At 38.3% G+C, this 14517-nt stretch overlaps 1 long non-coding RNA gene across 2 annotated transcripts in view; it reads right to left on the reverse strand.

Annotated features, from left to right (window-relative positions):
• LOC109499138 overlaps positions 1-14517 on the reverse strand; it is a 99923-nt gene that overhangs the window by 17538 nt on the left and 67868 nt on the right. Inside the window, exon 3 of one of the 2 annotated variants that reach the window (XR_002741868.2) lies at positions 2249-2381. The exons of the other annotated variant lie outside the window; for it this stretch is intronic. This is a non-coding gene — a long non-coding RNA (uncharacterized LOC109499138). The remainder of the gene's footprint in view (positions 1-2248; positions 2382-14517) is intronic. 2 annotated transcript variants of the gene reach the window in all.

Consider the following 14517-nt stretch of genomic DNA (forward strand, 5'->3'; position numbering starts at 1 on the left):
CACATAATTTTGGTAGGTGTGAATTTGAGACAACATTTTAGATACTAAAGGACTTAGCAGGAGGTCATGTCAGGGAGCCAGATATTAAAATATAAGGGAAATGGCCAACGTGAAATAATGTTTGGGAGGACATAGCAGAAACCAGAAGTGTGGTAGATAATGAAAGTAGAGAATACTCTGGGGTGCCTGGATGGCTCAGTTGGTTAAGTGTGCGGCTTTGGCTCAGGTCATTATCTCACAGCCATGAGTCTGAGCCCCTTGTCAGGCTCTGTACCGGCAGCTCAGAGCCTGGGGCCTGCTTCAGACTCTGTGTCTCCCTCTCTCTCTGCCCCTCCCCACCTCCCCGCCTCAAAAATAAATAAACATTACAAAAAAAAAAAGTAGAGAATACTCTTATGTTATGGACTGAACATTTGTGACCCTCCAAAATTCACATGTTGAAGCCCTACCTCCCAATGTGATAGTATTTGAAGGTGGAGTCTTTGGGAGGTAATTGGGTTTAGAGGAGGCCTTGAGAGTAAGACCCTCATGATGGGCTTAGTGCCCTTATAAGACCAGACTGTTCTCTGTTGCTCCTCTATGTGAGCACACAGTGAGAAGGTGGTCAGCTACAAGCCAGGAGGAGGGTTCTCAGTAGGAATTGAAATCTGCCTGCACCTTGACCTTGGACTTCTCAGCCTCCAAAACTGGAGAGAAATAAATGTCTGTTGTTTAAGCCACCCAGTCTATCGTATTTTGTTATCACAGCCCAGGCTGATTAAGACACTCTAGAATACTAGCCTTCAACGTTCTTGTTTGTTTAATCTTTAAAGGGTTTTTGGAAAAGAAGTACATGACTCACACTTCAAAATTTAACAGTTGTGCCACATTGCCTGTTAGCAAATGAGCACCATTTCTGCCTCTGCCCCCTCTTATTCTCTCTGCTCCATTGGAGAGGCTGGAAGCTTTGGAATTACATTTTGTTTTAAAGTACTTGGCAGCAGAATCCTGAGGAACCAGCCTTCTGCCAGTGAGATCCATTTGCACAAGACTGAGAGAGCCTAAGAGGGCAGAGGTCATATTACTGTTTCTAATGCAGAGATTTGAGCTGCAGTAGCCACAGGTTTTTCAGTAAGCCCAAGACATTTCCCAGCAAACCAGCATCCTTAATACTGTAGAAAACTATAATCACTGCTGTAATTTCCTATGCTTCTTGCAATTTCTTAACTCTCTGAAAGCTATGAGTGAATCTGAAACCTGGTGAAGGTGTTCCTGACCTTTACATCATCCATCCCTTTTAATGGTTTGTAAGCACCTAATTTGCTCTTTAATTTCATTCCTGCTTAAAATATATGGAGTGGTTTCTGCTTTCCTGACCAAACTCTGAGTGCTACATTTAAAATGTATTCGCTTCATATGTACAAAGGATGTATTTCTGGCTTTTAGTATACTGTTACTACAAATATAGTTTATGTATATTTTGTGAAAATATTTTTTTAATTTCTTAATGTTTATTTTTGAGAAAGAAAGAGAGAGAGAGCAGGGGGAGAGGCAGAGAGAGAGGGAGACACAGAATCCAAAGCAGGCTCCAGGCTCTGAACTGTCAGCACAAGGCCTGACACAGGGCTCAAACTCATGGACTGCAAGATCATACTCTGAGCCAAAGTCAGATGCCCAACCTACTGAGCCACTCAGGATCCCCTTGTGAAAGTATTTTGAGCTACCAGTCTAGGTCATCCAGTATCTGAAAACATGCACAGTTTGACTTAATGATAAAGCAAGACTTGTCATGAAAATAATCAGCCAAGTCAGACAATTTCTGTCAGAAAAGTCACTCTTCCATTGGGGCACTTGGGTGGCTCAGTCAGCTGAGTGTCCAACTTTGGCTCAGGTCATGATCTCACAGTTTATGGGTTCAAGCCCCATGTTGGGCTTTGTGCTGACAGCTCAGAGCCTGGAGCCTGCTTCGGATTCTGTGTCTCCCTCTCTCTCTGCCCCTCTTCCACTCCCGGTCTGTCTCTTTTTCTCTCTCAAAAATAAGTAAACATTTAAAAAAAATTAAAAGTTACTTTGTTAATCAATTCAAGTAAATATATTAATATACTTATTTATTACACTCTCTCATTTCTGAATATCAAGATAGCTAGAAAATTATAGATGATAAAGGTAGATGCATCCATGCATACATACATACATAATGCACACGTTCATAACCATACCAAAATTTTGGCCGTAGATCATCATGATGTACTTACTTTAATATACTTACAGACACATTGTTATCGCAAGGCTCTCCTCAATGGCTCAAGCTTTTGCATTTCTCTATGTTTGCTTCTTTAGAGATTTTTTAGTTTCTTTTTTCCCCCTCTGTGGCAATGTCTCATTGATAGATGAAAGATATCCTTTTTATAATAAAATGGGAAATGAGTTATTGTGAAAGGAGAGTTTGGGAAGGAAACTGAGAACCAGGAGTAGATTAATTTCAGGAAAAAGCACAGATAAAAGTTGAAGATCTAGACAGTTGTTCCCTTTACAATATCCATGGCCACACACTTCCTAGAAACCCAGAGGTTTGTGTTAAAGAGCACTGCTCTAACAGCACATATTTATTTCCACTGCCTCCAAAATAAGAGGTCTGGGAGACTGAATAGTTATATATTAACATTATATAGGATTTTCCATTTTATATAGCAATCTTAGAAACAATTTGTGGTTTTCCAATACCTGAATGAATGTATTTAGTGCTTATCACAGGTGAATTCTTTGGAGTAACATTTAGATGGATTTATTAACTATCAAAATGCTGTACTTTTAATATTAAACAAATATTGAGGGCAGCTATTGCATCTTAGAGGGTATACTCTCTTTTGACTTCTTTTATGTACGTCTTAGTAATAAAAAATATTCATTAATCCTTTACTATATGATGGCATTATAGTGAATTGAGGGCACAAGAGTGAACAAGGTTCCTTTGTGGAGCACTCAGTCTAGTGATTCAATCCAATGCAGACAAATTATCAAATTAACTAGTTCGATACTTCCTGACACACAAATCTATCAATCTCATTCTCATCCAGCCTTTCCATCTACCATCAGAAAACAACATTCCCATCCTCTCCATGGGAAAATGCATGGAGAGTTTCAACACTACATTATAGAATAAACCACATTATAAAAATAATGAGTGTTAACATTTTTTATGATCTAACAATTGCCAGAAAGTAAACTAAGCTCTGAACAAAATTATTTAACTTAATACTCAAAATATATCTGTGAAATATATATAAGTTCCTCATTTTCCACATGAATGGACTATATATAGATTAGATCATTTTAGAAATTATACAAGTTTCCACATTTATTCAGTATACAAACTTAGGTCAACTTTGCTACAGGTTCCAGCTTATTGCCACCACTGATTATAGTCTTCTAATGCAAATTCTTGCAGAAAGGAAATCCTGTTTATATCTCCATCACATACAGTTTTGTTCCAAATACACTGATGTACTTATTACCTGTCTCACAATACAATATATATGTTTTGCATTTTGCAAATATAGGATACTCCAAAATTATTTTACACTGACTAGAGTATCCATTTCATATACACATCTCAAATATGACCCAGGCAAATTCTATCCTTCTATAGGATACAGGGATTTATAGAATATATAACATCCCTTTTATCAATGTAAGTTCTAATACAAGGAATTATATTAATCCATTTATATCAATTGCTATTTAGGATAGACTTTTATTTAATTTTATTTTGTAGCTTCTACTTACCAAAATTTTCATTTCCATTAATTTTCAGAGTTCTTACCTTTTATTTGATTAAATCTATTTCTTTTCTCTGTGTGTGTGTGTGTGTGTGTGTGTGTGTGTGTGTCCTTCATTGGTTTCAAACTTACGTGTCTTCTATTTTATTTATTTGATTAAATATAAAGATCTTAGCATGTATACTTAACTGAGTAATATTGAAAATTAGCTAATATTTCTGTTCTTCTCCTGAACAGAGACAATATTGCAAATATTCTTGTATTCTCCAGGGCATCATTGATTATTTTTTTTTTATTATCTATTTTTTTTCTTTTTCTTTTTCTTTTTTTATTTTTTTATATGAAATTTATTGACAAATTGGTTTCCATACAACACCCAGTGCTCATCCCAAAAGGTGCCATCCTCAATACCCATCACCCACCCTCTCCCCCCTCCCACCCCCCATCAACCCTCAGTTTGTTCTCAGTTTTTAACAGTCTCTTATGCTTTGGCTCTCTCCCACTCTAACCTGTTTTGTTTTTTTTTTTCCTTCCCCTCCCCCATGGGTTCCTGTTAAGTTTCTCAGGATCCACATAAGAGTGAAACCATATGGTATCTGTCTTTCTCTGTATGGCTTATTTCACTTAGCATCACACTCTCCAGTTCCATCCACGTTGCTACCAAAGGCCATATTTCATTTTTTCTCATTGCCACGTAATATTCCATTGTGTATATAAACCACAATTTCTTTATCCATTCATCCGTTGATGGACATTTAGGCTCTTTCCATAATTTGGCTATTGTTGAGAGTGCTGCTATGAACATTGGGGTACAAGTGGCCCTATGCATCAGTACTCCTGTATCCCTTGGATAAATTCCTAGCAGTGCTATTGCTGGGTCATAGGGTAGGTCTATTTTTAATTTTCTGAGGAAGCTCCACACTGCTTTCCAGAGCGGCTGCACCAATTTGCATTCCCACCAACAGTGCAAGAGGGTTCCCGTTTCTCCACATCCTCTCCAGCATCTATAGTCTCCTGATTTGTTCATTTTGGCCACTCTGACTGGCGTGAGGTGATACCTGAGTGTGGTTTTGATTTGTATTTCCCTGATAAGGAGCGACGCTGAACATCTTTTCATGTGCCTGTTGGCCATCCGGATGTCTTCTTTAGAGAAATGTCTATTCATGTTTTCTGCCCATTTCTTCACTGGGTTATTTGTTTTTCGGGTGTGGAGTTTGGTGAGCTCTTTATAGATTTTGGATACTAGCCCTTTGTCCGATATGTCATTTGCGAATATCTTTTCCCATTCCGTTGGTTGCCTTTTAGTTTTGTTGGTTGTTTCCTTTGCTGTGCAGAAGCTTTTTATCTTCATAAGGTCCCAGTAATTCACTTTTGCTTTTAATTCCCTTGCCTTTGGGGATGTGTCGAGTAAGAGATTGCTATGGCTGAGGTCAGAGAGGTCTTTTCCTGCTTTCTCCTCTAAGGTTTTGATGGTTTCCTGTCTCACATTTAGGTCCTTTATCCATTTGGAGTTTATTTTTGTGAATGGTGTGAGAAAGTGGTCTAGTTTCAACCTTCTGCATGTTGCTGTCCAGTTCTCCCAGCACCATTTGTTAAAGAGGCTGTCTTTTTTCCATTGGATGTTCTTTCCTGCTTTGTCAAAGATGAGTTGGCCATACGTTTGTGGGTCTAGTTCTGGGGTTTCTATTCTATTCCATTGGTATGTGTCTGTTTTTGTGCCAATACCATGCTGTCTTGATGATGACAGCTTTGTAGTAGAGGCTAAAGTCTGGGATTGTGATGCCTCCTGCTTTGGTCTTCTTCTTCAAAATTCCTTTGGCTATTCGGGGCCTTTTGTGGTTCCATATGAATTTTAGGATTGCTTGTTCTAGTTTCGAGAAGAATGCTGGTGCAATTTTGATTGGGATTGCATTGAGTGTGTAGATAGCTTTGGGTAGTATTGACATTTTGACAATATTTATTCTTCCAATCCATGAGCAGGGAATGTCTTTCCATTTCTTTAAATCTTCTTCAATTTCCTTCATAAGCTTTCTATAGTTTTCAGCATACAGATCCTTTACATTTTTGGTTAGATTTATTCCTAGGTATTTTATGCTTCTTGGTGCAATTGTGAATGGGATCAGTTTCTTTATTTGTCTTTCTGTTGCTTCATTGTTAGTGTATAAGAATGCAACTGATTTCTGTACATTGATTTTGTATCCTACAACTTTGCTGAATTCCTGTATCAGTTCTAGCAGACTTTTGGTGGAGTCTATCGGATTTTCCATGTATAATATCATGTCATCTGCAAAAAGCGAAAGCTTGACTTCATCTTTGCCAATTTTGATGCCTTTGATTTCCTTTTGTTGTCTAATTGCTGATGCTAGAACTTCCAGCACTATGTTAAACAGCAGCGGTGAGAGTGGGCATCCCTGTCGTGTTCCTGATCTCAGGGAGAAAGCTCTCAGTTTTTCCCCATTGAGGATGATGTTAGCTGTGGGCTTTTCATAAATGGCTTTTATGATCTTTAAGTATGTTCCTTCTATCCCGACTTTCTCAAGGGTTTTTATTAAGAAAGGGTGCTGGATTTTGTCAAAGGCCTTTTCTGCATCGATTGACAGAATCATATGGTTCTTCTCTTTTTTTTTTGTTAATGTGATGTATCCCGTTGATTGATTTGCGAATGTTGAACCAGCCCTGCATCCCAGGAATGAATCCCGCTTGATCATGGTGAATAATTCTTTTTATATGCCGTTGAATTTGATTTGCTAGTATCTTATTGAGAATTTTTGCATCCATATTCATCAGGGATATTGGCCTGTAGTTCTCTTTTTTTACTGGGTCTCTGTCTGGTTTAGGAATCAAAGTAATACTGGCTTCATGGAATGAGTCTGGAAGTTTTCCTTCCCTTTCTATTTCTTGGAATAGCTTGAGAAGGATAGGTATTATCTCTGCTTTAAACGTCTGGTAGAACTCCCCTGGGAAGCCATCTGGTCCTGGACTCTTATTTGTTGGGAGATTTTTGATAACCGATTCAATTTCTTCACTGGTTATGGGTCTGTTCAAGCTTTCTCTTTCCTCCTGATTGAGTTTTGGAAGAGTGTGGGTGTCCAGGAATTTGTCCATTTCTTCCAGGTTGTCCAATTTGTTGGCATATAATTTTTCATAGTATTCCCTGATAATTGCTTGTATCTCTGAGGGATTGGTTGTAATAATTCCATTTTCATTCATGATTTTATCTATTTGGGTCATCTCCCTTTTCTTTTTGAGAAGCCTGGCTAGAGGTTTGTCAATTTTGTTTATTTTTTCAAAAAACCAACTCTTGGTTTCGTTGGTCTGCTCTCCAGTTTTTTTAGATTCTATATTGTTTATTTCTGCTCTGATCTTTATTATTTCTCTTCTTCTGCTGGATTTAGGCTGCCTTTGCTGTTCTGCTTCTAGTTCCTTTAGGTGTGCTGTTAGATTTTCTATTTGGGATTTTTCTTGTTTCTTGAGATAGGCCTGGATTGCAATGTATTTTCCTCTCAGGACTGCCTTCGCTGCGTCCCAAAGCGTTTGGATTGTTGTATTTTCATTTTCGTTTGTTTCCATATATTTTTTAATTTCTTCTCTAATTGCCTGGTTGACCCACTCATTCGTTAGTAGGGTGTTCTTTAACCTCCATGCCTTTGGAGGTTTTCCAGACTTTTTTCTGTGGTTGATTTCAAGCTTCATAGCATTGTGGTCTGAAAGTATGCATGGTATAATTTCAATTCTTGTAAACTTATGAAGGGCTGTTTTGTGACCCAGTATATGATCTATCTTGGAGAATGTTCCATGTGCACTCGAGAAGAAAGTATAGTCTGTTGCTTTGGGATGCCGAGTTCTAAATATATCTGTCAAGTCCATCTGATCCAATGTCTCATTCAGGGCTCTTGTTTCTTTATTGACCGTGTGTCTAGAAGATCTGTCCATTTCTGTAAGTGGGGTGTTAAAGTCCCCTGCAATTACCACATTCTTATCAATAAGGTTGCTTATGTTTATGAGTAATTGTTTTATATATTTGGGGGCTCCGGTATTCGGCACATAGACATTTATAATTGTTAGCTCTTCCTGATGGATAGACCCTGTAACTATTATATAATGTCCTTCTTCATCTCTTGTTACAGCCTTTAATTTAAAGTCTAGTTTGTCTGATATAAGTATGGCTACTCCAGCTTTCTTTTGGCTTCCAGTCGCATGATAAATAGTTCTCCATCCCCTCACTCTCAATCTAAAGGTGTCCTCAGGTCTAAAATGAGTCTCTTGTAGACAGCAAATAGATGGATCTTGTTTTTTCATCCATTCTGATACCCTATGTCTTTTGGTTGGCGCATTTAGTCCATTTACATTCAGTGTTATTATAGAAAGATACGGGTTTAGAGTCATTGTGATGTCTGTATGTTTTATGCTTGTAGTGATGTCTCTGGGACTTTGTCTCACAGGGTCCCCCTTAGGATCTCTTGTAGGGCTGGTTTAGTGGTGACAAATTCCTTCAGTTTTTGTTTGCTTGGGAAGACCTTTATCTCTCCTTCTATTCTAAATGACAGACTTGCTGGATAAAGGATTCTTGGCTGCATATTTTTTCTGTCTAGCACCCTGAAAATCTCGTGCCAATTCTTTCTGGCCTGCCAAGTTTCAAAAGAGAGATCAGTCACGAGTCTTATAGGTCTCCCTTTATATGTGAGGGCACGTTTACCCCTTGCTGCTTTCAGAATTTTCTCTTTATCCTTGTATTTTGCCAGTTTCACTATGATATGTCGTGCAGAAGATCGATTCAAGTTACGTCTGAAGGGAGTTATCTGTGCCTCTTGGATTTCAATGCCTTTTTCCTTCCCCAGTTCAGGGAAGTTCTCAGCTATTATTTCTTCAAGTACCCCTTCAGCACCTTTCCCTCTCTCTTCCTCCTCTGGGATACCAATTATGCGTAGATTATTTCTTTTTAGTGTATCACTTAGTTCTCTAATTTTCCCCTCATACTCCTGGATTTTTTTATCTCTCTTTTTCTCAGCTTCCTCTTTTTCCATAACTTTATCTTCTAGTTCACCTATTCTCTCCTCTGCCTCTTCAAGCCGAGCTGTGGTGGTTTCCATTTTGTTATGCATTTAGTTTAAAGCGTTTTTCAGCTCCTCGTGACTGTTCCTTAGTCCCTTGATCTCTGTAGCAAGAGATTCTCTGCTGTCCTCTATACTGTTTTCAAGCCCAGCGATTAATTTTATGACTATTATTCTAAATTCACTTTCTGTTATATTATTTAAATCCTTTTTGATCAGCTCATTAGCTGTTGTTATTTCCTGGAGATTCTTCTGAGGGGAATTCTTCCGCTTGGTCATTTTGGATAGTCCCTGGCGTGGTGAGGACCTGCAGGGCACTTCCCCTGTGCTGTGGTGTATAACTGGAGTCGGTGGGCGGGGCCGCAGTCAGACCTGATGTCTGCCCCCAACCTGCCACTGGGGCCACAGTCAGGCTGGTGTGTGCCTTCTCTTCCCCTCTCCTAGGGGTGGGATTCACTGTGGGGTGGTGTGGCCCGTCTGGGCTACTTGCACACTGCCAGGCTTGTGATGCTGGGGATCTGGCGTATTAGCTGGGGTGGGTAGGCAAGGTGCACAAGGGCAGGAGGGGCAGGCTTAGATTGCTTCTCCTTAGGTGATCCTCTTCAGGAGGGGCCCTGTGGCAGCGGGAGGGAGTCAGATCCGCTGCCGGAGGTTTGGCTCCGCAGAAGCACAGAGTTGGGTGTTTGCGAGGAGGGAGCAAGTTCCCTGGCAGGAACTGGTTCTCTTTGGGATTTTGGCTGGGGGATGGGCGGGGGAGATGGAGCTGGCGAGCGCCTTTGTTCCCCACCAAACTGAGCTCTGTTGTCAGGGGGCTCAGCAGCTCTCCCTCCCTTTGTCCTCCAGCCTTCCCGCTTTCCGAGCAGAGCTGTTAACTTATGACCTCCCAGACGCTAAGTCGCGCTTGTTGTGGGAACACAGTCTGTCAGGCCCCTCCGCTTTTTGCCAGCCAGACTCGGGGGCTCTGCTTGGCCGGCGAGCCGCCCCTCCGCACCGGCTCCCTCCCGCCAGTCCGTGGAGCGCGCACCGCCTTGCCACCCTTCCTACCCTCTTCTGTGGGCCTCTCGTCTGCGCTTGGCTCCGGCGACTCCATTCTGCTAATCCTCTGGCGGTTTTCTGGGTTATTTAGGCAGGTGTAGGTGGAATCTAAGTGATCAGCAGGACGCGCGGTGAGCCCAGAGTCCTCCTAAGCCGCCATCTTGCCATCATTTATTATTAATTTAGAGCTACTTATTTTGTTCTAAAATATTATAATCACTATACTAGTACTAAAAATCATAGTTAAAATTAGATTTGCAAAATATGTTACTTATTTACCCTTGCTTTCATGTACCTATCTTTCTTTTTAACTTTTATTTTCTTCTTGCTGATAGACACCCTTTAGTGGTGTATTCAGAGAAGATCTGAGAGTAATACATTCTATTAGTTTTTATAAGTATGAAAATTCACTCTTTCAGTAAAGACTTCTTTTATTATAGACTTTGGCTTGGCTCTATATCTTTAGACACTTCTGGCCTCTGTTGTTCATGATAAGCCTGCAGCCAGTCAGGGACTTTCCATTTTTTTGGACTCTGTGTTTCCTCTTTATTATTAAAAAAATGATATTTCACTTTGATATTCTGAAAATTTACTACTATATATTCGGACATGTGTTTGGGTTCCCCCCCCCCCCCCCCGATTAGGATTAGAGGTGATTTTTCAATCTGAGAGTCCATTTATTTTCTCTATTATAAAATGATTTAGGCCATTGTGTTTTTCAGTTGTGCATCTTCTCCATTCATTCTCTTTCTGGAACTCCTATAAAAATGCACGTTGGGTGGAGAGGGGTGCCTGGGTGGCTCAGCTGGTTTAGTGCCTTTTGATTTCAGCTCAGGTCATGATCTCATGGATCCTGGGATCCTGCCTGGCAACAGGCTCCATGCTGACCACACTGAGCCAGCTTGGGATTCTCTCTCTCCCTCTCCCTCTGCCCTTCCCCTGCTCACACTCTGTGTGTGTCTCTCTCTCTCAGAATAAATAAACATGAAAAAATTGTTAATGCAACTTGGAGCTTGTCTTAATAGAGCCCTTATCTTTGTATGTTATATTCTGGTAATTTTCCTGAGGAAATCTTATGAGTTCTGAGTCTGTAAAGTAGTTCACTATTTTACCTGTCCATTTTTTTTATGACTATGTTTTTCATTTCTAGAGTTACAGTTTGATTTTTTCTTCAAATTTGCTTGGTTTTTTTCTGACCACCTTATTTTTGTTTAACTGATTCTTTTTTTTATTTTAATGGGCCATTTTCTAAAGTCTCTTCCCTATTTTGTTGTCTATCAACTCTTTTTGTCATGGTGATTTTCTCATCTATTGTTTTGTATGTTTTAATAATGAACTCATCCTCAGTGGTTATTGATTTAATTGGAGAACTACAGACCTTGGGTTATATAGGCACTTTGTAGGATAGTTCTATGTTTGATTCTGCTGGAGTCTCACTAAGGCCAGACTTTTTCCTTTTTCTTTCTTCTTTTTCTTTCCTTTTCTCTTTCCTTTGCTTTCCCTTTCCTTTTTTCTTTCCTTTCCTTTTTCTTCTTTCTTCTTTCTTTTATCTCTCTTCCTTCTTTCCTTCTTTCCTTTTTTCATTCCTCCTTCCTTTCTTCCTTCATTTAAAAAAACATTATGTGTATTTATTTTTAAGAGTGAGAGAGACAGAGCATGAGCAGGGGAGGGGCAGAGAGAGAGGGAGACACTGAATCCAAAGCAGGCTCCAAGCTCTGAGCTGTCAACACAGAGCCTGAAGCTGGGCTGGAACTCATGGAATGTGAGATCATGACCTGAGCTGAAGTCGGATGCTTAACTGACTGAGCCATCCAGGCACCCCCACCCCCTTTTGTTTTAAAACAGGGTGGCAATCCCATGAAAGTAGTATTTGTTTACAAATAGCACCTATAACCAGATGAAGTTTAAGATTTTGATTGTGTGAGGGTGAACATATCTCATCTCAGTTGACCATATTGACTTAGGCCTCCTCTTTGTATGTGTTTATTTTCCTCATAACATAAACCTTTGTACAGAAAGAATCATCTTTTCTAATTTTCTTTTTCTATGTATTACACATTATAGATACTAAAACTGTATATTTTCTTAACTAACTTGATAGGTTAGCAAGTAAAACTCATTTGAACTTAATACAAAAGAAATTAATACCATGAAACCAAAGAAGCCATAAGAACCGTTGGTTTATGTTGTAAATTTTATCAATGAAATAATAGTTAAACAATTAAGTTTAGAATAAGAGTCCAATTTCTCCAGTATTTTAAATGTGTTTTTCATGCAAGTAGAGAAAATAGTACAAATATACTTCAATAAAGGTATAAAGTATGCAAATACAAATAAAGTATACAAATATACTTCAATAACTTCTAAGTTATTTTTCAGGTATAATGGTTTTGTTCTCTTAAGCCCTCCTGTAAATATTTATTTACCAAGAAAGCTATTACCTTCTTCTCTATGATAACAAAATGATAAGCTCATATTGAGGAAAACTAAAATTCCTAAAAGAGAAGGTACATTCTAAATATATTAATTATAAAAACAACTTTAAATGTTAATCTATGTGCAAAACAATATCCAAAAATAAACTTTCTCTTACATTCACCCTATAACAGAATAATAATACAAGATATTAGGAAGAAATCACACTGTTCATAATCAGCCCTTCCCAAAAGAATGACATTTCTATAGTTTGAGTCATCATAGAACATCTGTCATAACGTAAAGAAACCATATACATCATTAAGGTATTTTATGCTTGCCTATAGAAAATGCATCAGTATATAGACAGGTTTGCAACAGACAATAAGAGCTTTGCTGAAATTCTTTATGGGAAATACATCTATCCAGAGATATCCAGAGTAATTGGATCCTTTGCCATATAGATGGAAAATTAAAATCAAATACATTAACATTAGCTAGATGTGTGACCATAGACAAATCACTCACCCGCATTGACACCTACCTCCTTTATGTGTAGAATGGAAAAGAGAGACTTAGATATGGTCTACTGCAATATGAATAGCGTAGATTCTAATTGCATGGGCCCTAAGAACTCACTGGAATGTAACATTGATTCTGGAAAGAACCTAAAACAAATTTGGAGTCTATAGAAGAAGTCAGAATCTCAGAATTTCAAACCCCTAATCTCTTTGTTCCTTAAAAGTGGGAACATTCCATTTAAAAAATGTAGGAAAATTTTAGACACCAAATGAGGACTCCCCCACCCCAGGTTTCTGAACTGCTAGCAAGTTGCCTGCTTCCTATGAGGAGAAAAATAAAATAAAATAAAATAAAATAAAATAAAATAAAATAGTAAAGTAAAAGTGAAATAAAATAATAAAATAAAATAGTAAAATAAAGTAAAATAAAATAAAATAATTCAAACTTCCTTTTAATCAGAATAATTTCAGAGAAATTGAAAAATTTCTGAGAAATTGTTATACTGGAAAACTGAAATTTGAAATAAGCACAATTAATTTTAGCCCCAATTGAAGGGAGTTGAATTACTAGACTTGATTTTAATAAGGGGCAGCTATTACTTGGGTTTTATGGGTCATTTAATCTAAAAGACCAATATATATCTTCTTCAATGAAAATAAATAAATAATTCTTTAAAGAAATAATTTGGCCTGTGATGAGTGTTGTTTAACTTAGAGAAAATCTATCAAATTCTCTCTCTCCCTCTCTCTCTCACCACATCATATAACTATAAAATTAAAGAGTTTCTTTTACAAGATATAAACAGAATAGATTTGCTTATATAAAACAGGGAACCACTTCAAAACTGGGCAAAATGAGTCATTGCCTTGTATTAGTGTCATAGCTCAGACTCTTGGGTCAGGTTGTTATCTTTTAATCACTGTTACCAGTTTGTAGCTATAGACTTTGAGAAACTTCACTTTTGCCCTTAGTTTTTTCCTCTATGTAACAGTATACATAGGAATTCTGAGTACATTCAATTGGAAGAAATATTAAGAGAGGAATAAAGAGACACAAAGAATGAGAGACAGAGACAGAGAGAGAGATCATTTAATCTAATGCCTGGTCCAAAAAAACTGCTCAGATATCTTCACTATTTTTCTTCCTATGATCATTATTGTTTTTGTTTATACAATTACTTTGTGATGAAAATTAATGGACTATCACATCCAACATTGTGAAGTAACAGATTTTTATACACAGAAGGCCCAATTTAAATCCATTTATTTCTTTATGGAGAAAAGCACATTAATAAACAACAGTAATTTTTCTGTAACCTGGGATAACTTCTTGGAGCTATATTTAGGGGACTGGTCATTTTTTTTGATCACTTAACAAAACTTATTGAAATTTACTATGTACCAGATCCTGGTCTGATGCTGTAAAAAACAGTGGAGACCAAAACAGTTTAAACACCTGCCATTATAAAGCTTATATTATTGGAGCAGGAGAGTGGATAAATATATATGTGTATTGGGGCGCCTGGGTGACTCAGTCAGTTAAGCGTCCGACTTCAGCTCAGGTCACGATCTCGCGGTCCGTGAGTTTGAGCCCCGCGTCAGGCTCTGTGCTGACCGCTCAGAGCCTGGAGCCTGTTTCAGATTCTGTGTCTCCCTCTCTCTCTGCCCCTCCCCCATTCATGCTCTGCCTCTTTCTGTCTCAAAAATAAAAATAAACTTTAAAAAATATATATACGT

The sequence above is a fragment of the Felis catus genome, chromosome B1 (assembly GCF_018350175.1).
Source record: "Felis catus isolate Fca126 chromosome B1, F.catus_Fca126_mat1.0, whole genome shotgun sequence".
Lineage (NCBI taxonomy): Eukaryota > Metazoa > Chordata > Mammalia > Carnivora > Felidae > Felis > Felis catus.